The sequence below is a fragment of the Podarcis filfolensis genome (genome assembly GCF_964270895.1).
Source record: "Podarcis filfolensis genome assembly, chromosome: 3".
NCBI lineage: Eukaryota > Metazoa > Chordata > Lepidosauria > Squamata > Lacertidae > Podarcis > Podarcis filfolensis.
Window position 1 is genome coordinate 85,763,009 of NC_139606.1, and position 25,280 is coordinate 85,788,288.

The 25,280-nt window shown below is 39.3% G+C and overlaps 1 protein-coding gene and 1 long non-coding RNA gene across 6 annotated transcripts in view; one reads left to right on the plus strand and one right to left on the minus strand.

Annotated features, from left to right (window-relative positions):
* Positions 1-25,280, minus strand: part of BTBD9 (BTB domain containing 9) — a 150,461-nt gene that overhangs the window by 82,418 nt on the left and 42,763 nt on the right. The window lies entirely within an intron of this gene.
* Positions 1,304-24,769, plus strand: LOC310758433. The gene is made up of 4 exons (XR_014545778.1): positions 1,304-1,429; positions 22,214-22,295; positions 23,963-24,068; positions 24,658-24,769. It is a non-coding gene; the product is annotated as an uncharacterized lncRNA (long non-coding RNA).

Consider the following 25,280-nt stretch of genomic DNA (forward strand, 5'->3'; position numbering starts at 1 on the left):
GAGTGGGCCCAGCATCCCAGGAGGGCGCTGCCTGTGGCAAGCATTCCAGGGGGGCGGGGCGGCAATGTCAACCCCTTCAGGGATGACACCCGGGGCAGCCTGCACCCACTGCACCCCCTTCCTCCGCCAGTGCAGCCCCCCTCACCTTCCCACCCAACCCTCTGACCAGGCTGTAGCATTTTGTTTGGGTGAAGGAAGCCACCAACAGCTTATCATACTCACGGTATATAGGAATGCAAAGGAACAGTACTTGATTACAGACTGAGGCTGTTAGCACACCAAGTTGGAGGGGAGGAAATGAAAGAAAGAGAAAATATGGAGGAATGTGAGAGGAGGAAAGAAGGCAAATTGGATAGACCAAGGGAGATAAAAAAGGATAAGTGCCTGAGGCTGCCATTGCTCCTTCCCAAATCCCATATCCCTTGTCACCTGTGAGCCACAGGAAGCCTCTGCTAACTAATTCCGCAATGATGGTTGCCTGATGTGATTCAAAAGTCCAAGTGAGTGAGTGAGTAAAGAGGGAGGGAGGGAGGGATGGGAGATCCAGAGGGAATGGCCAGGGGAAGTACTGAGGGAAATTAGAAACTTAAATACGAAGGGTGGTATTGAACTGAGTTTTACTCAGAGGAGATATATTAAAATAAATGGACCTAACTTAGTCATGGTCATTAATTTCAAAGTGTTTACTCTGATTAAACCTTAGTTGAATACCACCCAAAGGTTAATAAAAAATTTGGGAGACGGAATCTGTTATAGGAGAAGTGAACACAAAAGAGGCAATATGGATGGATGAAAGAAACTGACATTTTGTGGGGTACAATTAAAAAAGAACATCAAGACAGCGAAGAAATTTAGCAATTTGGAAAGAGCCATTATCAATAGAAAATGTCACTAACTGCTGGCTGATTGTGCCAAATTCCTCCTAAAATGGGCAAAATGTGAATTCTACTAAGCAAGTTTTTATCAGCTCATAGTCTCTTTGTAGAGCAGTTGATGATAGCATCTGAATCACTCTAGAAATATGATACAAGAATAAGAATGCTGGAATGCACATCTCCATACCATTGCCCTGAACAGCAGCTGAGTGTTAAATAAATAGCATATTCTGGAAAACATCATGACTCAGGCTCTTCTGAGATCCCTATGCAAAGAGACAGCATTCCATGGTTGGCATAACTCACTTACTAGCGTAAAAACTTAGTAAAAGTTTTAAAAGGTATATAGATAATGGCAGGATATAGATAATCATTAATGCATTTTTAAAATCCTAAAGCTGCAACTGAATTCTCTTTGGCAGACTTATCCCACTGCTAAAATCAGCAGGATGCTACAGAAGACCCAAATTTAAACTATTTAATTTCATTATGGGTCTTTTCGTACAGAAGTCCCGATGAACACTTTGAGAACCACAAAAAGAAACAGAGCACTGGTGAGACTGCAGAGCTATAATTGCATCCTACTATCCTTCTTCATGTGATTCAGATGAAAAATCAAGTAATCCCATTAAGCATAATTCTGCCCAGAGACAATTTCCAAAAGTCAGTTAGCAAATTGCCGAAGACAATGAAGCACCACGTAATCATATCTACTAATCTGTAGGTGAGTGCAGTTGGAGATAAAAGACATAAATGTAATGTGTTGTATCACCAAATTTGTGATGACCAATATGAAATAATTCATACCCTAATTATTTAAACAGATACAGAAACACGTTCATCTCTGCTTGTTGCTTTTGCTTGTTACTGAGGTTGATAAAGACAAAAACAAAAAAGCCCAGCTGAAAAGAACAAATCTTCCAATCTTTTTTCCATCCAACTTTCCTTAAAGGAAAGACAATTTGAGTAACTTAAGTCTTCTATATCCTATATAACTATATTAGTGGGAACATAATTCTTCTTCTAAAACCTGGCAATCAATATTTTTGCTGCTACTGAAAAACGGAAAATAATTTCAACCTTGGAATGGTCCTTAATGCAACCAAGAAGTCTTTTATGAAGCTACATACCACTGTAGTCACACTGAGTTATAGCATCAATATGAGTGCTATATGCATTTTATACAGCAGTTCTTCAGCTATCTTTTAATATTTTCATACCAGTTTAAAATAACAAAATATTCCTGAGAGTCTAGCAGTAATGAATAGTAGTCTGCCATTTGACAGAAACAAGGCCTGAAAGGTGTCTGAGTTGCAGAAATAACTCATTTTTCCTTTCCTTTTCTTTTACACATAGTGTAGGAAATCATGAAGAGTAAAAGCAGGTTTTTTTTAATGGGAACTCCTATAAAGATTACTATGTATTCTATAAAACCCTAAACAGGTTGGGCACTTCATTCATTCATTCATTCATTCATTCATTCTGCCCTATACCCGAGGTCCACAGGGAAGTTTACAATACAAAAACACAATGGAGATACATATTATAATGCATAATATAATAATAAACAAAAACTATGCCCCACCCTCCTCTCTCACACACAGTTTAAAGGGCCTTCAATTGTTTAATTAGCCAAAGGCCTAGTAAAAGAGGAACGTTTCTGCATGGTGCCTAAAGTATGTAACAAAGCAAGCCGCTCTGGGGGAGAGCATTCCACAAACCTCAGAAAAGGCCTATTCTTGAGTTTCCACCCTCTGGACCACTTGGGGAGGGGCCACATGAAGCAGGGCCCCAGATCATGATTGCAGGGTCTAGGTTGATTAATATGGAAAGAAGTGGTCCTTGAGTTATTGCAGTCCTGAGTCATTTAAGACTTTATAGGTCAAAACCAACACTCTGAATTGGGGCTGGAAATTAACTGGCAGCCAGTGCAGTTGGGCCAGGATTACTCAAACCATCTTGCCCTGATGAGCAACTCGGCTGATTAATTCAGCACCAGGTGAAGTTTCTGAACCATATTCAGAAACAGCTCCGTGTATAACACAATGCAGTAATCTAATCTACAGGTTACTAGAGCATAAACAGTTAGGCTACCCTTTTCCAGACAGGTGCACACCTGGGCCACCATCCCGCTCTGTGCCACTGAGGCCACCTGAGCCTCAACTGACAGCAAAGACAACTGCATTGTTTGATAATGTTGTTACCTATCCTTTGGCATTGCAGAGGGTTCAACTAGATGACCCTTGGGCTCCTTGCCAATTTTACGATTCTAGGATTCTATGAACCCCGGTATAAAAACATGTCCAACTTCATCCAAAGGGAATCCTTAAGCAAAATATTAATACAAGCATTTTTCTTGTTAAAAAGGACTTCATGGCATGCCAAGACAGTCGGTCATTTTTATAAAAGACATTTGAGGTTTAGAAGTTAAAGAACGTTTAAAATAATAACAAAAAACCCAAACAGCTTTTTTCCCCAGAGTATTCCCCTCCTGTATATTACATTATTTGCTGTGGTGCATATGCTTTGAATGAGTCTGACATTTTCTGGTGGCTTGAACAAACTTCTAGTGTGTTCATAAAACTTCTCAACAGATCACATAGGAGGCGATATGAATAGGTCTATTAACAAGGGCTGGATCCAAAAGCACATTTCCTCATGAGGAAGGCATCTTCTATACATGGAAAAGCTGTTTAAATCTTGCATTAAGATCTTGGCACAGCAAAAGTGAAATGACATTGAAAGATGTACTTCCAATTGCATGAGAACTAATATAAAATCCTGACAATTATGGTACTGAGTGAATTCTTGTGCAGGTGCCTGCAGAGTATCAGTGGTGGCAGTTGTCCTTCCATTCACGTTCTTAGGATACAATTCAATAAATCAAGGTTTACAGAAAACATAAAAATAATTTTATATGCAGCCGAAAGTCTAAACCTATGGCTTTAAACTAGTTTTGTTTCACTGGCACCAACAGGACTAAGCAAGCTTAAATTCAAGTACTTATGTTTAATTGGAATGTGAATTGTGGTATTAATGAGTTACACTGGATTTGAAATGCTGATGTTAGTCTTTTTCTCTTCTGAAACTTGCTGCTTCAAGCTCGAACAACATCTTACCATTTATATCAGTGGAAAAAAGAAAGTGGTAAAAACCTACCCGAAGTACAGAGTGAAACAAGAACTAAATGCATTTGTAAGAATAGTGGACTCCAGAGGTAGCATGCATTATCCACTGAATGAACTAGAGCCAAGATCCATTAAATATAATATGAAATTTCATTCCTAGAGAAGTCAAGTAAGCTTTAACCTTAAAATGTACATGATATCATAGTATAAAATCAATCCTTTTCAAAGCTTTGAATTTCATTGCCTCATGGGGAAAAAATTCCAGCTTCCCACTCTCAGCAAAAAATACCCTGGATACTAAAATACACATTTTCTACAGTATCACTTACTTTGCTTTCAAGTATAAGGGCTTACTAACTTGCATTATATTCTGTAAACTATGCAACATAGTCACTAGCTAACAGCTAATTACTGCTGCCCTCCAAAGAACAGGACACAGCCAGCAAATGCCATTTATTTTTTAAAGGTTATTAATCAGGAGTGGACAATGCACCGGATTCAATAGAGTCACAGGGTCAGTTATTTTTAAATCCTACTGTATTTTATGGAAGGGAAGAAAGGTGGTAAAGGAAACCATAAATTCACATTAAGAACAAACTCACATTACCTGCAACAAATAATTCTAGCTATTTTTAACAAGAACAGCTTTTCTCCTCAACAGGGACTCATTTGAATAGTCTCTGAAACATAGAACCACATTCTCCCCAAGCTCAGATGCTATCAACCAAACTGTTTGTGTAAATTTATTATCTGTGACAAACACAGTTTAAGAAGATGACAGATTTTCACATTAAGCAGTAAAAGAACGCTTAACATTGGAAATTTGTCTAACAATTTGAGAGTAAAAAGCATTATTATAATCTCTCAACTCTTCTGCCAACCCGTCTTCCCAATGACCTTCCGTAAGAAACCTAATTCTTAAGTCATGCAAAGCTAAAGCCTGTTTTTCAATTTATCCAAGGTTTGCTCACCTGAAGAAAATTAGTGAAATTATAGCATTCTACATCACAGGCTACCATTATCAAACTAAAGTGAAAGTGGACAACTAACCAAACTTTTTCATTTCATTGCACAATGTGTGGAAGTGACAAAGAATATATGTTTTAAATAATTTTGACCTTGCCTAGGTCCTTTGCTACCATCGCTCATTTTTAAATTAAGCACACGCTTCTGCTGGGTACAAGCCTGTCCTTGGCCACAATTTAGGTGATACAAAACAGAGCCTCTTTACCCATAGGTGCAATAAAGCCTCAGTGAACTGAATTATAATTTCACGTATAATGCCCCACTAACTGAACCCTTTCTAACATTTACCAAAACCCATTTAGTAACCTTCATAATAAATGCAGCTCAGTCCCTACAAGTCCATCTGTTACCAAAAGTACTTGGGAAAGGCAGCAACTTCCGTTTTTTACTTGATCTCCAGGCATCAAACAACAGCATTTCTATTTGATAGCATCAGTGTGCAAATTTTAAACACTTAGAAATGTTTCAAGTGCCATTTCACTAATTGATGTTGTTTCTGGCAAAAGCTTACATGTGATCTCCCCTGTTGTCAGAAGTAGTAATATATGCTTGAAGAAGACCTCCAAATTATCCTAGCTCTATATCTCACAGTCATCAAGATAGACCCTTCATAATCACTGCCGGGGTGGGGGGCAGGGGGAGCCATGACTAGTGAGATAGGAAAAGCTCAGAGCAGACATCTTGCAAGCAAACTAGGCATCCAAAGCAGAATTTTTACCCAGAAAGCAGTTCAATGGGTAGAAAGCATTGTTAAAAGTGGAACTGATATATATGTAGAACATGCTACAGAGAGATAAAAATAAGCATAGCTTCTTAGAAGTGAAGTCTTACAATACTAATATTTTAAAATATTTGAGGGTTTCTGCAAGCACATGGGAAAGGAATGATCCAGTAAAAATTGTGCACTTGGACTTCCCATAAATCTTTGACATATAAAATTGAACAACACACATGTATAATATTATAAATGGATTATATTGTCCTTGACTACCTCACTAATTACTCCAGGTCATTTATGAAGAAGTAAAGTTGGAATTTTCATCTTAGAGCTATTCAGTTTACTTATGATTATACTAGGAAATATTTTAGGGTCCAAAAACTCACTAAAATGTGCTATATTATTGGAAAACAACATATTTAATGGTTTGTATCCAACGTTAGTTGTAATCAGAGTAGACCCATTCAAATTAATTGACATTGCTAACTTAGTTACATTAATTTCTGTGGGTTTACTCCATGTATAACTTTGTTGAATACAATCAAATGTTAGGAATGTGGAATAACAATTTAATTAAAGTTTGAAACTGACAAGGCCATGTTAGGAAGGAATGAAGCACTGAAACTAAATGATGACATGGCTTCAAATCAGGGATTTTACTAGTTACTTTGGAAAACTGTCTATAATATGGAAACCGCATAAAACAGAGAGAACTGGAAAATGTAGTTAGACCCGTTGGTCATTCTAGATCAGGCATTTCAGAAACATCTCCTTTTCTGTACCTAATGCTTTTAGGGACCACATAGGTCAGGGGTGTCTAACTCAAATTCATCGGGGGCTGCTTCAGCAGTTTGGTCACCCTCAAAGGGCTGGTTGTATCTGTAGGACTTACAGTACAGGAGAGAAGGGTTCAGGCAGCTGTTGGATCTGTCACATCACAGGATGGCATGCGCTCAATATAAAAACAAGTGGAGGTTTCCTGAATGCATGTAAAGTGGAGGTTTCCTGTGTAGAACGGCCGGCGCCGCTAGAGGGCAGATGTTCTCTGGCTTGTAGGCTGCCGCGCATGCGCTGAAGAGGCAGCTTTCTTGTGTCAAAAAAAATAAATGCGAGAATAAAAGGTGAAGGCTGGCGGCCGCCGGCGGCTACACAGGCCACATGATGAGGTCTGGCAGGCCGGATTTGGCCTGCGGGCCTTGTGTTTGACACCCGTGACACAGGTTATTCTAGCCAGCTCACAGACCTATAGACATATGAAGATCAAGGAAGATCCACACATTCATTACGAAGAATGTGATTCATTAGGAGTTTGTTGATCACTGGGTTTTTACTGAATTGCATTCAAGATTTTGCCAGTAAGAATTCACTGGCTTATATCTATACACAGCTTTTAGATATCTCTAAATACATTTATACACCGCTTTCAAAAATTGCAAAAACATCTAAGTGGGATATAGAGGAGGGTATCTCTGTCAGATCACAGGCTGTAGATAAACTGGTATGAAAAGTGGTTGCCTTGAAGGTATCCAGGGCTTTAATCACCAGCCCCACTCAGTTTGGTGCCATCTGCAAATTTGAGCACCCCCTCTATTCTCTTCCCCAAGCCATGTTAAAGATGGGTCCTTCGTTCACACAACTATTTCAGGATATTTTTGACAGGTGATAGCAATTGTGGGCTTATTTTTGAGGCTGGATTACCAGATGCTGCAGTAAAACATTAGGAGATGGTTACTTCCATCACACCCTGTTATAGTGAGTTTCCTAGCTACATCTGGCTGTTTGTCTAGTGCTGGCTAGACTGATCTTTAGTTATGGGATATTTAACAAGGTAATAAGGTAGTTATGTGGTTCTTAAAATAGCAGAGTTCCCAGTTGATAAATTATGTTACGATAACATGCTTAGGAGACAGAACATCTAAACACCATCTAAACACCATTTAAACACCACTGTGTACATTCTTAGTAAGAACCAGGGAAGGTTTCTTTTCTTCACTGAGAAACATTTCAGATCTTTTTACAAGACATTTTCTTCATGTCCTGCTGTGCACAGTCTGGCAACAAAGAAAATGTCACATGCAGCTAAAAAGGATTTTTTTAAAAAAAGAATCTCATGCAAATGATGTATTTGTAACTTTGGAGCTGGCTTAAAGCTTAGGAAGAGGAGGAGATGGCAGCATCATTATCAGAAGTTACCCAGAGCGATTATTTGATTGGGATAAATAATGGTGAACAGATTGAAGTGATGAAGGTAAAGAATAGTAGGCTAATGTGTGTATGGGTTGGGGGCCAAACACAGAAACAGATTTGAAAGGGGGGTGCAAGGGAGTGAATGAGAAGTGTATTAACTTAGGGGTGCTGGGGAGGCAACCACCTGAGATTTGGAAGGGTGGCAGTGGGTCATGTGAAGGACAGCAGAATATCCAACAGCAGCAGTCATGTCTCAATGATTTTAATTTTTTAAAAGTTTTATTCACCTTAGGATTTGCAATGTTGCTGAACCTTGAAATGTTCAAAAATAATCCTACTTAAATCATATATTCAAGTCTGTCCAAACAGAAGCTGTGCAGCTTTTAAATATTGGAATGCCCCCCAGATAATTCTAGAAAAAGTTGATAAAAAAGACAACGACTCAGAATACTTGGCAAACTCTTGCCATGACAATTTTGAAAGGAAATGTATATAATCTGATGCATTCAGATACTTACTTTCTCTACAATATCAGTTCTTATAGCCTAGGATTCTTATTATACTGTATCTGTTTTTTAATGGTTATCATCATATAGTGCTACTCTGCATCTTAAATAAATTGCGTAAGTTGAATTAAAATTGTTGCCATGTCTGCATATTTTCCTTAAGATCCTTATTTGTTTACACCACTTTTTGACTATTACCCCAGAGATGATCCCAAAACACTGAGATAAAGCAACCTTTACAGGAATCTTATCTGGCAGCCAATTCAAATTAGGAGTCTGAACTTCATCTTCATCAACATATCAGAACGATTTATCTGTGTCATATATATTTTATAGTCATCCTGGTATTTTTATTTTTATTCCACATAGGAAATTCCAAATTTAAACCTGTCCCTTGTTCAGATCAACAAATGGGCAAACAATGTAGAGATTCTACACATTATATTCAATTACCTAAGACAAACCTTAGCAGCAAACTGTACACATTACCTATTATTTCATTCCAAAAGATAACTGATCATAGAGTTGAAGGGGACTCGCAGGCTATCCCATTCAAGCCCGTTTGATGAAAGAAATAAAGAGCTGCAGCAAGTTGTTTAAAATGCAGTTAAGTATTTCTGTAAAAAACACAGTGTGCATGGAAAATCCCATATACTAAGTAATTGCTCTAGCAGAACAACTTACATAAGTACAACAAAACAACAAAAATTCAGTGCCCCTACAGAATAACCCTCCAAATAAACTCCAGAGAGTTGGGGGGGGGGGAGTAAAGAGTAGATTTGTGGTGACAGAGAGAGGAGAGTGAGGGAAAAGTTCCATTCTGCTCATGGAAATAATTTTGCTCACACAATGACTTAGTTGGATACAACCCTAGAACATCCCAGAGACAGAAAGAACAACTTACAAATGATGCTGACCTTGATTTCTGATTTTGTGTATAGAAAGAAACAAACAGTTCATTCCAACCAGAATATTTGTTTCCCTTACAGGAATGTAGTTTTTATTCGTTTCAAAGTCTCTGGCCTTTTTACACAAACTTTTTTTTTTTTAGAAGCCAGCAACTCTGTGTAATTGCCTTAGCAATGCCAGAACAGCGTCTGATCCTAATAGGTCAGCATTGATCACTCTAAACCAATTGGTTACTTCATTAGAGGGAAACAAGAATATAAAAAAGGCAGGTGGTTGTTGCACAGGTAGGTGGACTGCATTGCCTCTTAACTCGCTTTCCCCTCATTAACAAGCAGCTGATCGATCAAGCGCCTGCTCAGAATCCCCAAAAACTATTAATCATGTTTGATGCTTTCCAAAAAAATAAAAACAAAAACTGGTCAAAGTAAAGAGTATTTCATACTTTATATTCTGAATTCTATCTGCAGACCCTTCTCCCGCTTCCATTTCTTCAAAAACTACTTGTTTTTCTCACATTTCATTTTGCAGGAACAATGGGGGAAAAAATCCCAATTAGCTCAGTTATTCCTAAGTAAGAATCTTTGGATCCAGACACTTCATTCCAAGTACTTCAGTATATTGAGCAAGCTAATGAGGGACAGAGGGTAAAAAGGGATAAGCGGAGGGCAGGAACAGGAGAAGAACACCAAAGGGAAGAAAGTAGAGAAGGTACAGAAGATCAAAAGTTAAAGAAAGCGCCACAGAGAAAATCAATGGTGGGAAACTGTGATGTGGAAGTCCTGCTGTTCTAGTTTAGCATGCATATACATTTTAAAGAAAAGGTACGGCTTTATGGAGAAATAAACATTGTCCACTTTCTATTTCACACTATTAGGGAAGGGAAAACTGAACATTATACTTCTATCCCACCCTTTATAGACCTATAACTGAGTTCAGTGGTGAACCTTTCTGTGATTTTGTTTTCTTATTCCTGTCTGTAAGAGAAGCTGGCATCAACAGAACAGGTTTCTTACCAAATGAGCTGATATTATATATATCTATAAAACAAAGCTATTCAAAGTTCTGAAGTCTGCAAGAATTGTGAATGCTTAGCTCTGTACTATTTCTAGAGGGCAAACAACTGCAGATAATGTCTGAAAACAAGCATGAAAATGGCACCCATAAAACCTTTCAGTGCTTCTTCGTCCCCCACTCCCCCCTAAAACTTATGCTTGGAATGTAACAAAACATTATGAAATGTGCCTCACAGATCTCTCCAAGGCTATATTTGATGAACAGAAAGAAAATGAGAGAGAAGAAAACATATTTTAAAATATTTAGCAATATAAAAATGCTTTTTCTTTTTCCCATTTCATAATGCCTCCTTCATATTATAAATGGATAAAGTGGCAGCAGGAAATGGTAAATAGCTTTAGCTTCTGAGACTAAGAATGTATGTGAACTGACTGAACATAAAATCCAGTGTTTGTTTGGTGTGTTTTTTTAATGCTTTTAACTGCCAGTCTATAGCCAGTGACTTTCAATCTTCAGTTTCTCAAATTGCTACATTTAGATGATACAGAGGGTCAAACAAAATGTTGAGCTTTATGGTGTTCCTGGAAGTCAAAATAATAATAATAATAATAATAATAATAATAATAATAATAATAATAATAATTTGTACCCCACCCATCTGACTGGGTTGCCCCAGCCACTCTGGGCCGCTTCCAGCATATATAAAAACATAGTAAAACATTAAACCTTAAAAAGCTTCCTTATACAGGGCTGCCTTCAGATGTTTCCTAAATATTGTACAATTACTCATCTCCTTAACATGTGATGGGAGGGTGTTCCACAGGGTGGGTGCCACTACCGAGAAGCCCCTCTGCCAGGTTCCCTGTAGCTTCGCTTCTCGTAGTGTGGCCAGAAGGCCCTCAGTGCTAAATCTCAGTGTCTGGGCTGAATGATGGGGGTGGAGACGCTCTTTCAGGTATACAGGGCCGAGGCCATTAGGGCTTTAAAGGTCAGCACCAACACTTTGAATTGTGCTTGGAAATATACAGGGAGTCAATGTTATGTCTTTCAGGATCAGTGTTATATGGTCATGGTGGCCACTCCCAGACATCAGTCTAGCTGCTGCATTCTGAATTAATTATAGTTTCCGAGTTCACCTTCAAAGGCAGCCCCATGTAGAGTGAATTACAGTAGTCCAAGTGGGAGATAACTAGAGCATGCACCACTCTGGCAAGACAGTCCGCGGGCAGGTAGGGTCTCAGCCTGCGTACCAGATGGAGCTGGTAGACAGCTGCCCTGGACACAGAATTAACCTGACTCTGTGGACAGCTGTGAGTCCAAAATGACTCCCAGGCTGTGCACCTGGTCCTTCAGAGGCAGTTACCCCATTCAGGACCAGGGAGTCCCCCACACCTGACACAGAAACACCCCCCAATAATATTTTATTAAGGCTTTTTGTAATATAGTAAGATAAAAGAAACTAATTTAAATCAAAACAAAAACAGAGAAAGAAAGAAAAAGAAAACACAGAGCCCTCTCTCAAAGGTAGATCCCAGTCCTCGTCTCACACAGAAGGGGGTGGGCCCTCCCAGTTCTCACATGGGACCTTCCCTTTCTTCTCCCAGCCTCTCACCCTGGGAGATCTTCCCATCCCTGTTTCTCACACAGGATCCTTCAGCAGCCAGCGGTCACCTTCATGTGTGTACAATCCCTTCAGTGACCCAGGGTAGAGGACACCAAAAGAAACAAAACAGAAGCAAAAGCGAAGAATTTTGATCCACCTACCTACCCCCCGCCTCTCTCCCACAAGCACACAGACCTACATAGAATTGTGTGTAGGCATCTCTTGTCAGGTATAAGCTGACAACCAATCTAGAAACTATCTTCAGGTCCTTCACTCTGAAAATGCTAGCAAGGTAAAATGCATTAACAGGTGCCTTTAAAAAGAAGCTGTATCAACCTTTCACTAACACATTGCATTCATCTTCAAAAGGATGAACGAGTCTTATTTAAAAGTTAAATATGGTTCCCTTGACAGCAATAGCTTCTGAGTAGGAAACAAATCTTATAATTATGTCACAGCTGCTTCATAAAATTGCTTTTCTGCTTCCTTGTACCTGGTGCCATTGATCTGGGTATAGACATTATAGGAAGGGGGGGCAATCAAGAGGATGCAGAAGCATCCAAAAATAAGTGGGGGTGTAATACACACTAATGGTTTCCTTACTTTTGTTATCAAAAATCAAGAGACTGGGTCAATTCAGATAAACTGCCAAAGCATGATTTGGAGCATCAGAAATGACTCTCATGCTTGCGCGCTTCCTCATCTTTTCATATATTCTAATTTTCTCACTTCCTGACATGGGGTGGGGGGTGGGAGCAGGGAAGCAGCAATTCTGGCTTGGTTTGCACAAACTGATTTGTCAGATATTAACATTATGTCAAATTACAGCTCAAGTCTCACAATCTTTATGGTCAAAGAATCAACTTTTGAAGGTGGGAGTAAGATTGACCACACCTTTGCTAGGGCTCCAGATTACATTGTCGGGTTTACATTCCTCTAACTGGACACCCAGAGAAGTCCCATTCTCAGCTTCCTTTGAATCTGGAAAGGGTGAGCAGCCAATTCTGCCTTCCCCTCCGTACGTTAAGTCTACATATGCTTGAAAAGGTGAGAATAAGGTTTATGTTTTGATTAAGTTGAAGAAAGCAAGCCTGAAGCTCATTTCCTATCCCCCGCCTGTCTAACTGACAGGTTCTATTTCTCCATTTTGCTTGCAGGGCTACAAAAGTAGTAACATTAATGCTTTGTTCACTTGTTACTTTCAAGGAGTAAATCTGAACCCAATAATAACCATGGGTGCTAGAACCCGCCGTTCATCAAATGAAGTAAACCAGTGAATCATTATGGTGTACAAAGTTTATTCAAATAAAAGATTTCTAAAAATCTGCAAACGAACATCTTCTTTCAATCCAGGTACAGACTGAGGGATTAGATAAATTCTACAATAACTGCAATTCACAACTGTTCATTATTTTCTCTGCACAGTATGGCATGGAGGATGCAAGGCCCAATACAGTTTATGGGGTGAAATCTTGCTTCAGAAAGCAACAACTAAATAGGCCTATGTATGTTTTGCAAGATCTGTCTATTCTTCCTCCAATAGAAAAGATCCATTATGTACATGCACACAATACATATACACCCCACAACTTGGCTCCCCCTTTTCCCTAGCAAACATCAGGAACATCTTCAACTCTGCTTTCCTTGTGGATAGGGAATTGTGTGTGCAACCTTGCGCAATCCCTGTTTAACCCTTTGTGTGTTCAGGTGAATGTTTGGATTGTGTCAGTATCATTCATGATTGTGTTCAGCTTGGTTTGTGCCAGACTCTAGCAAGGTGAAATTCTCTCAGTAATTGTCAATTCTACTCAAGCTGAACTGAATCAATGTTATTAATTTCTTTCCCTCTAATTTGCGTATCACAATTATATTTGAGTGAAAGCTAAAATTAAATATAAAGACACTTAAATAGACAATTAAATATATCAAGACTTAATAGACACTATTACAATTAAAGGATTATAATCATTAGAATTACTGGTCTTCCTATTTTGACGACGGTCTTGCTATGATTCTAAAATTGTTTAGCCTACATTTCACTGAAGTTAAGGAATTGAACTACCACATAGCAACGTTTTCTATTTCCATTTTGTTCACTTGTTCTCTCACCTAACCCATAATGCACCAAAAGGCCTCAATTTTCAGCAATCTATTTCAAGTTTTAAAAGAACAGAGCCATTACTTACTGTCTTTGCAGAAATCCCATTTACTCAGCCGAATAAATGTGAGCAACAAGATTAAAATACTATAAACCAAGTGTCTTTAAATAAAAGCTAATCAATACATGTAGTAAATAGCAGAACTGAGATTCTGAAGAACTTCAGTTAATACTTTAACAAATTGGGGAAATAAGTCCCATTAATTAAACGCTGCAGAATCTGGGAGAATATTAACAACCTTTCACCTAAGCTCAGCTAATGCCAGAATTGCATCAGTGACAGAATTAGGCCTTAAGGGACTTCTCAATCATAGAATTGTAGAGTTGGACGGGAACCTGAGGGTCATCTAGTCTATCTCCCTGCTATGCAGGAATCTCAACGAAAACATCCATGACAGATCCAACCTCTGCTTAAAAACCTCCAGTGAAGGAGAGTCCACCACCTTCCAAAGGAATCCATTCTACTGTCAAACAGCTCTGACCATCAGAAAATTCTTCCTGGTGTTTAGTTGGAATCCTGTGGCACCCACTTGTCACTGTTTTCCAGGATTATGAGGAACCATTAGTGAGCACTCTTTGGGTTTGGTCAGTCAACCAGCTACAAATCCACCTAACAGTTACCTCGTCCAGCCCACGTTTCACCAGCTTCTTGGCAAGAATGTCATGTGGGACTATGTCAAAAGCCTTACTGAAATCAAGTTACACTGCACCAACAGTATTCCCCTGATCCACCAAGCTTGTAACTCCATCAAAAAAAGAAATGAGGTTCGTCTGGCATGATGAAACTCATGCTGGGTCTTAGTAATCACAGCAATCTTTTCTAAGCGCTCACAGACTGGCCATTTAACTATCTGTTCTTGTACCTTTTCTGGTATCCACATCAAGCTGACCAGTCGGTAGTTATCTGGGTCTTGTTTTTTGGTTTTTGAAGATGGGGGCATTTTTTCACCTCTAGTCTGAAGGGTCCTCACCTGTTCTCCAAGAATCTTCAAAGATTATAAACAGGCTCTTGAGATTACATCCACAAACTCCTTTAGTAACCTTGGGTGCAGTTCACCAGGGCTTGGAGATATGAATTCACTTAAAGTAGCTAGTGGTTCCCTGACCACCCCTATTCCTATCTGGGGCTGCAGCTCCCTCCTTGCATTGTTTATTCTGTTATCACCAGGTTGGGCACTGCTTTCCTTTTGGGTGAAGACAGAAGCAAAGTAGGTGTTGAGCACTTCCGCTTTCTCTCTGCCACCCAATAGCATTTCTTCTCCTCCTCCATGCAGAGGACCTACTACTTGCTTGTTGCTTTGAACATAGCCAAATAAACGTTTTAAAAATCTGTTTATTAGTATCAGTTAAAGGAGTTGTTGCCTTTTACCAAGTCTGAAAACATCCTGGAAGCCTCCAATATGCAATGCTTAGTTGTACAAACATTAAGCATAGAAACTACTAGCAGACACCTATACTGAAGAACAGTCCATACCACCATCTCACTGCTATTCTGAGTTATGCTGTGCTGATTCAGAGGTGGATTTATTAATGTATACACACTGTTCTCTTGCTAACAGGTCCTCTGAATCAAGTAACTTTTTATTATGCTGTCCCTTTGGAAGTAGTCTGAAAAATATTAATAGTATTAGTTATATTTTGACCTGCTGTTTGATCTATAAAACGTGAACAGCAGCTTCTTCTCAATATGTGCAACCACCAAGGGACAGAGAATAACCAACTGCTAAGTCAGGAAAAGTATTGGAGTCAGGAAAACTATTGCACTCTCTGTGCATTCAATTGTTCATAGCTTTGTATAGAAGGCAAAGTTATGGGAGGATATTAGAAATGTTTATGAAACTATCTCCCTTTGGATTCCTTCACAGATTTTTGGGATCTGAATTACCTAATCTTTGTCTGAGAGTGTGTTAGCAAGTCAGCATTATTCTCAAAAGATTCTGGGACTTTGTTCATAGTCCTGCACATCTTCTCCCTCCCCTATGCACAGATGTCCATATCTATATTTATTAGATCAAAGATGGGGACTCTGGTCCTTTAGACACTGTGGACTCACTCTTGCTCCCCCTCCTCTGCCACTCCTGGTAATCATACCCTCCTCTGCTCTGTGTGTGCATGTGCAAGAGCAGGAGAGAGAAAAAGAGAAATAGAAAATGCTAAGTGCCACTCTTGGCTCTGCTCCCATCCACTACCAGCATGTGGATGCTGACAGATTGCGCCTGAGAGAATGAGGCCTTCAACATAAATAAGATTCCACACCCCTGGCTTAAATAATAATGTCATGTGAACTCTTTAAGTGATCAAAAAACTTCTTTTTGTGTGCTGTTTTAATTAACTCACATTAAGAAGCTCTAAGGAGGGTAGGGGAAAGAGATATAAAGTGAAAACTTCTGGGGATCCAGCAAACCCAAAATAAAGTTTAGAAAATTTCAAACTTGAAACTGGAGGCACCGGCTGAGGAATAGGGGGCGGGGGGAGTGCACCGCCCACAGCACCATCAGGGAGGGGGGTACCATCGTGGCTGCACCCCCTGTAGAGTGTGGTGGTTAAAGAGTTGACCTTCTTGTGCTTCGTGCCTGAGGGAAGGGCTTCAACAGGAAGCCAGTACGTCACAGTTCTTTGTTCTTTGTTCTGTGAAAGTTGGTTTCGATTTCAGTCGGCTTTGTGTTCTGAGTCGGAAAGGATGTCCGAATTCTCCGGTGGAGAGATTTATTGCTTGTAAATAATAAAAGCTTCTTAGATTAGAAGAATCGTGTCTCTGGACTGTGTTACTTCCTATTCTACTTCACGGAAACAACGCCGCTGCAGCTCTGCTGTTGTTCCTGCCTTAGGTGAAGTTTTTCTCCTGAAGATTGCACTGAGAGCAAGCAGTGTTTTTGCACAGGGGAAGCGCACTGGACAGGCAGAAGTCCAAAACCCCCAACACGTGTTGTGCATACCCCCACCGTGCTGGGCGCCACACCCCCACAGGCACCACGCCACACCCCAGGACGCATGCCACACCCCCAAGGGTGGCACGTCATGCTCCTAGATGCACACCACACCCCCACGGGCGATGTGCCACGCCCCCAGGAAGCACGCCAGCCACACCCCCGCCTGCTCTCTGCCCCCGGTGCCAGAGCATGCAGCTGACTAGAGGGCAGCAAATCTGAAGTACAAAAAAACCTAAGTGGGATGGGGGACATCCGCACAGTCCCAGAAAATAGTTCAAAAGACACTCCCTCAGAAGACTTACTCAGACATTTATATAACATTTATATCCCATGTCTCCATTTTCATATAAGAGAGAATTTGCAAGGATGAGTACAAGTGACACAATGCAAAAAAAGAAAACAGAGAGCAAAATATGTTCAAGTTCCAGTACATGAACTCTCATGTATTGATTGAGCTAACTGGTTACACTTCTCCCCACTCACTCCTTGACATTGGAGGTGTAAGTGACTCATGGGGAAAAACTCTAGTGGATAATATTATTCATGTCTATGGTGAGTTGCAGTTCTATAACCAGAATCAATGCAGAGCTGAAAGGATGGCATGGGGCAGGCAAAAATAAGATTTGCAGTAGAACCATTTATAGGTATTGCACTTGTCCCCACCTAAACTAAAGCCAGGACCAGAATATTTCTGGGTACGGAGGAGCTAGGAAGAGGAGAGCTTTTCTTCATCCATAACAGGTGGAATAGCAGTGTTAAATGAAAGCCCATCACCAAATGACTTATAGGTATAACCAGCCTGCTATGCAAACAGTTTGGTCAGAAACCAGTCCCATCCAGGTCTCATTGAAGACCAAATTCACTCTAGAGCTCCACAGATCAACCTTCCACAAAAATATTAATAAGCAACTTATAACAAGCAATGCATATAAATTATTCAATAACTATACTAAAACGAAAAAGAGGTGCTTTCTGCTAATAGAATTAATTATGTATTTAATCTTCTCATTCACTATAACTTGACATGTGAAGCCTGCAAATTTCTGTTTAAGAAATATGGGTTGCATTTGTTTAGCGGGGAAGCATGTAAAAGGACTTTGACAAAGCCACAGATCATTTCTGAAGAGCAGATTTGGGTAAAACAATAAATTAGGAAGCACTTTACACCAACAAGGGTTCACCTCTGGCAGGCTAATTATATAGTTTTATCTTAGTTATGCGGTTGAATCTTACAAGTTATATAGTTTAATCTTACTAGTTATGTAGTTGAATCTTACAAGTTATATAGTTTAATCTTACTAGTTATATAGTTATATATAAGTTATAGTTATATATCTTAGCTGTTAGGTAGATCTGCAGCTGGTTGACTGACTGAACCCAAAGAGTGCTCACTAACGATTTCTCAACATCCTGGAAAAAAGTGACAAGTGAGGTGCCACAGGGTTCTGTCCTGGGCCTGTTGTTGTTCAACGTCTTTATAAAACTTCGATGGAGGAATTGAGGGGACGATCATCAAATTTGCAGATGACACCAAACAGGGAGGGGGTAGCTTGTTTCAACAAAGCATATTTCAGGTTAGTCATACTTTGTCTAGGTTTGGATGTAAAAAGCTAAACTAATATGGAAGCAAATGCTTTCAAACTCATCCCTGCCTAATGTTATGAGGATGAGCCACAGCAAGCCTGGGGCTCATTCACTTCCCTTCTGCCCGCCAGAGCTAGAAAAGGGGAAAGACAGCCCCCTTACTACCTCTCTCCCTTCCAAATAAAAATACCATCCAGTGACAGAAAAAGTATTCTCTGGTGGGGGTGGGGATTCTGTTTTCAGCTGCCGTGCTGCCCTACTGAATTTCATTAGTCCTAGCACCTCGAGGAAGGCTCATTATGGAGAAGATACACAGTCTCCAGTTCCAAGAAGTTTTATAGTTAAGTGAAAGGGATTCTAGCCTCTCCAACAATCCTCAGCAGAAAAAATATATATTTTTGTTTCCAGCTAGCTATTTCTGCAGGAAGTAATGATGAGTTCTTCTCCTTTATCAGAGTTTACAAGCTGACAAGCCAAGCTGACTGAGCTAAAATGAGAGACCGTCTAGACTGAATTCATCAGAAATGGAGATATTCAATATTTCAGAAGTTCTGGAAAATGTGGACAGGTTCTGCTTGTCAACATTCCCACCGTCTTATTCTCCTTTGCATTTGATTTAAAGCTCAAAAAAAGTTATGAAGAAGATTTTATGTAAATTACCAGAGAAGAGCCTGCAATGAACCTGTCAGTGATACACAGTTTCCCTTCCATTCTTTCACAAGTTATGCTTTATGGGGAAACAAGAGATAATATTTCAACAAAGCCTGCTGCATTTTCTTCACCTCTATGCGCCTAACAAATTCTCAAGAGAAATCTTAAGGACATACCTGAACACTTTTTACTATTGAACATTTTCTATGCATTTCATAGTACATTCTTACACAAAACATCAACTAAGAGGGCAGCACCACTCACTGTATGCAACTCTTTAAAAACATGGCCTGGAACAAATCTGTAAGCCCAACATGGAGATTTAAAGCAATTGTTCATGGAGAAAATAAAAATGTCTAAACAGCTGAAAAACTTTTCTTCCTTCTGGAAGCAATTTTTAGGCAGGTTACACCTTCCACTACCACAACTCTAGTTTGCTGTCAAGACTTGCTTTCAATCTGGGCTTTTGCCTAAGTATAGGACTGGTTGAGTTTTTCTACTGCTGTCTTAAAATGATTAATGGGAATTGGTGAAGAGAAGACTATTGTATCGGAAGCTAATGGGGGTTGGTCATTTACTACTTGATCCCTGGGATTGTGCCTGGCCTGAGACTGTGGATGGGCCTCAAACTATTACACACTCCCCTGTGCTCCTCCACAGCTTGTCCAATGTGGGTAAAAATTAACAACTGAGTTGGACCGACTAGTTTTATTTTGCACACCTGTGCTCACATCAACTTCTGCCACTCACAAGAAAGATGCAGGAAGGAATGAAGAAACTCTTCTGAGCTCACCCTAAATACAATCTCAAGGGCTACATAATTAATGAATAGGTGCTTGGTGCCACGTGCTACAATGGTGGCTATTGATGTACATAAGAGAACCCATCCTGTGGGAAAAACCAATATTTCAAAGTGGAAATGCAAAAATATACAGTATATTGAATGAGCTAGAAAACAATATAAACACAGTATAAAGGGCCAAGATCCCAGCACGTTCTCCCATCTACCAGATGGGACTTCACTTGGATGAACTAAGGTGCACCATGGGTGTTATTAGTCCTTGTAGCCCAATTAGTGAAGGAAAACATATCTAGCATATTTCACTGATGAGTCACCTTATTACTTTCCACAGCATTTTTAGAGTTTGCATATGATGAAGTGGCACTGAGTAACCTTCACTTACTACATGATCTGGCTACAAATTAAGGGAATTTAATTACTTGCCCACAAAACCATCAGAGCAGATGCCAAGGTGTATTGGATTTAACAAAAGTTTTCCACCTTTTTCAGTCCATATGTTCTCACAACTTTCACCTTGTTGAGCAGACCGCTTTTATATAGTGTTATTTAGACGTTCCCTTGGGTTGTTTTTCTTTCCTGAATCCATCAAGAGCATAAAGCTGAATGTGCACAAGTTATGTTGTGGGCTTACTGTACTGTATAGGAGAATTATCTTGGAGCTTATTCCAGGAGGTATCGTCAGTGGTACCCCATTTCCACATTCTTTTAAGCTCTGCAGACTGCTTGTATCATAAGTCATCATCCACATGTGTATTTTTGACAGCAAATGTATTGTATTCACATTTATAAAGGTCAACAATTGCTCAAATTCGATAAAATTTACCTGCAGCCAACCCACTATCCTATTTTCTTGTGCAGGTATAACAAAAGTGAATTTGCAGTTTATATGGTTTAATTTAAACTGAGAAACAAAGTAATTCTCTTTAAGTTTTGGTACTATGAGCAGAGGTCCAATGACCAAACTTTCCTCTTTCACTCCTTTCCCCTACAATGCCCCTCTTCCCCAGCAACCCTCCAAAGTAGATTTAGGGGAGGGGCTGAAGGCAGAAGAGGAACTCCCATTTGCACAAGCAGGGTGCTACAATTGGATATCATCCATGTTGCTGAATTGCATGTAATTTTGAAGTGGTCCCTAAAATTTCATTTATGAACAACATGAATCTGTGCACGCTTGTAGATGAATAGTTCAACGAATACAGGGTTAGATTGAAGTCTACCTGGCCATCAAACTATGCACAAATAATTCTCACTCATTTATTTCACCTTTTAAAGGGTGGGCATCTTGTCTGAAAAGTTCCCACCTCAAACAATCTAATGAAAATGTCACTAGGTAGAAGTAAAGTCACATTTAATTATATGATTCACTCCTTTTTCTTTAATATGCAATGAATAAAGCCGTAAATTGGAAGGAAAAAAAACATTTCCCACAATTTCTTCCATTAATTTCCCTCTTTTTAAAAGTTTTGTTTCAGCACTGAAGGGTTTGTGGGTTTTATGACAATACCTATTTATTTTATTTCCCACTAAAAATGCTCAAGAAATTCACCGGGCCCAAACTTACTTGATCCACAATTCCTGGACAAATGTGTAGATTGGGATGTAATTCTCCATTGCAAACTGCACTACTACACACCAAATTTTATGAGACAATCTGCTGGCTATGTTCTTCTTCAGATGACCTTGTAAAATTGTAGGGCTTCATAGGTTTCTCATTGTGGGATCTGCGCTCTGCAGGCTGTAGTGACTGGTGCCAGCTAGACCTGCCGCAGCTCCGAGGTCACAGAGGTGTGGCCAAGTTATTCTGGCTTTCTCTCCAACCTCCTCTGTACTGTGGACACGTAAGCATTGCAGTTTTACGAACAACACCTAACTAAACTACAAAAGTGTGCTACTTTGTTTCAGAAGCGGTCCCTGCTGTCACAATTTCTAATGTGGGTTCATGCCAAAGAAACTGTAATTCCATGGAGACTTCTCCCTGTTAAGTATGTTCAGGATTGCAGCCTGAATTGGTTAACCTTAAAGGTGCCACATAGGACTGTTAACAATGGACTCCTTAAATGTCCAGACCCATGGGAAAAGGTTATTCCCCTCCCACAGCGTATGCACTTCAACATCTTTCCAGAATGTGGAAAAAAGGAAGCTACAGGAATATTAAGAAGACTTGATCCTAAAGACCAAGGTTCGAATCAGCCAAGAAACTCCAGGTATGACCTTGGGCCAGTACCTGCCTACCTCATAGGGTTGTTGTAAGGATAACAGATGAGGGAAAGGAGACCATAAATGCCACCTTGAGCTCCTCAGAGCAAAGTTGGAACATTTATAAATGTAATGCTGATGAATAAGAAATGAACAAAAAAACTAAACAAAATTTAGTTGTATAATATAACCTTCTTCAGTGGGTTATACTTTTGTGCATGCAGCTTGGCTAAAAGTTAGGTTCTTGTGGACTAATCCAAGTCTTGCAAGCGAACTGGTTTCAAGGAATTGAAACTTAAAACCCTTAAACTTATCAAGGGTTCCTCAATGAGAGCAGTAAGAGCAGACTTTCCTGAACTATAGTTTGCCCTCTTCTATTAATCTTTTACAGAAGTGCACCCTAAGCTGCACTCAAATCCCCAGGAAGAGCTGTGAGGCCCAACAAGTCTGCCTAGTATATAAGTACATACTGAATGAGCCTAATGCAGATACAACAGTAACATTTTAAAGATGGTTTTGTGTTTGCTCTATGGTGTATCACTACTGTATGATGGTATGAGTTTTAGGTTCTTCTGGCATATAAACAGCACTGAAAATCTTACGTGGTATAGCAGCAAGTTGGCGGCTGATGTCCAAGAACGAATCAAAGCAAGACTTGATGAAACTTCTTGTTTAAATTTCTTATTAACAGATGTAATTACTTTCTAATGTTGTTTTATCTTATGAACAGATATCATTACTTTCTAATGTTGTTTAATGATTACAAGGTAATGTTGTATGCTTAGTAGGTTATGTTTTATGGAGAGGAACTAAATTTTTTATAGTATTGCCTGACATTGTCAGAAGGCAAAATTAAAATTCTTTGGTTTTCCAAAAAAAGTTTACATGCTTTTTAATCAAACACAGATTTATCAAGCTAAATGTTGTCAAATCACAAAAATGATAGCAGATTTGAATTCCTCATACCCAAAAACATATTTTAAGACCCCCCTCTAAAGAAATTTGCAAAAATTAAGTTTCACTCCCTGAAATGATACACTTAAAGACACGCTGAATTTGAAAAATCCATATTTTAGGGAAGCGGCATGCAGATAAAGCAAGACTTCCCTTTTGAGTGCCAGTTCTCCAGCTAAAGCATTTTGAAAACAGCACTGCCGAGACATAGATCCCACAAAGAAGAATCCATAAAACCTTGTGCAACATTAGAGAGAAAGAACTGTTAAAATACACTTGACTAAATCACAAGAATTTGACAGTCCTGTATTATTTATTAAATGCAGAAGTCAAAAGAAGTGTTGAATCCGTTTGCAATTTTATCATCCAAATTACCAGCAAAGGGTCGATGTCACTGTCTCCCACTAGTTAAATGCCAATAACGTAAAGGGGGCAAAGAGAATGAGAATAGGTAGAAATATTTCCATACGGAACAAAAACAACCTCATTTTGCTGTCATAAATGCTGACGATTTCTTCTTAATGTTAAGAAAAAATAGTGTTAAAGAAGTGTCAAGCCAGACATTATAGCACACATGATGGCTTCACATGGAAAGAGCAATAAGCCTTTCTAATAGATTTTTCTGCATCAATGCAAATACGGCAAGTAATGATATGAAAATATTATTACTGATCTGCAGTTCTTCTTCTGGCCTTTTGAAACCTTTTCTTTCTTAATTGAGTTTAAGCTGCTTTGTGGACTAGAAGAAATGTTACAAACAGACTTGTCAATAATGACAAGGGAAAACGAAGCTTAGTGACAACTTCTGAAAGCCTCCGAGAATGCAGGTACATTGCTCACGGATAGCCTTAGGAGTCAATCAACAAAGCTTAGCAGTGCTTCATTATGGAACATATCTCCCTGCCAACTTGTCCTAAGGAAACTTCACAAATTCCACTACTCTAGTAGTAATATTTAGCAGCATTTGGAGTCATAGCACTGCATTTGCATTTATATCAACCTCTCACTCAACCCTGAAGTCAGCATGAAACAGCAACAGCAACAGATATATCAAGAGATTCACAAAGAGCCATCTTAGCTCGTATATACTGAAAAAAGGACAGCCACCACTGTTCCCTACATAATATTATGTATCTTTGGGCATGTGATTATTACGGCACCTCAGGGAAGGGGGAGCAGGAGGATACAACCCCCCAAGAGAAGAGGGTACTTATATGAAAGCCACCTTGAGCCTGTATGATAGGATGGGATATATATCTACAGAAAGGCATTTACTAATTTTCAGTTTGCAAGTAGCAAAATCTTATCTACAGTTGTTATTTTTAATGTAATCCCAACATTTATTGAAGCTGTATAATTAACATAAAACAAAGAGAACAATTGTTTCCAATATGCCTTTCTTTTCTTTTCCCACAGTATGAAATGTGGAGCTGACCTTGAAAATGTCAAGAGATAAGGCCTCCAGGCAAAGGATAAAGCAGTGAATATTCTTCTCATATCATCTGTTTTTGTAATACAAATCAAGCAGGGATACAAGCAAAACAAAAATAAATGTTTGCAGTTTTCTGACTTTCTGCACTGTGTTTGGTTTAAAGTCAGAACAGTCCACATTCCCATCTAGGAATAGTCTTCAGATGGCTCTAAGTAGAAATTTCTAAACAAAATACTGATTTTTTGAAGGATTACAATTACTGAATTCAAAATAATCTGGCAGAATATTTTTTAAAATTATTATTCAGATATATTGCTTAGGCCGTATGTTATATGCTGTGGTGTTGAAATTGACTAAAAAACCATTACAAAGGATGGTATCCGAAGAAGTCATCCAGTTAAATGCAATGACTTTTGCCTGTGCAGTAGGAGTCCCTCTTTCCCATGTCCCCTCAAAATTTGTTCTAGAGGCTCCCCCAACTCTACAAAGCAGATTTAGGGTGACAGGTGAAGAGAGGAGGTCCTGTTGCACAGGTAGAAACCCTTTCACTAAAAGGACGTCTTCACTGGATACAACTCAAGATCATTATCTTTAAATTAGGCATCCA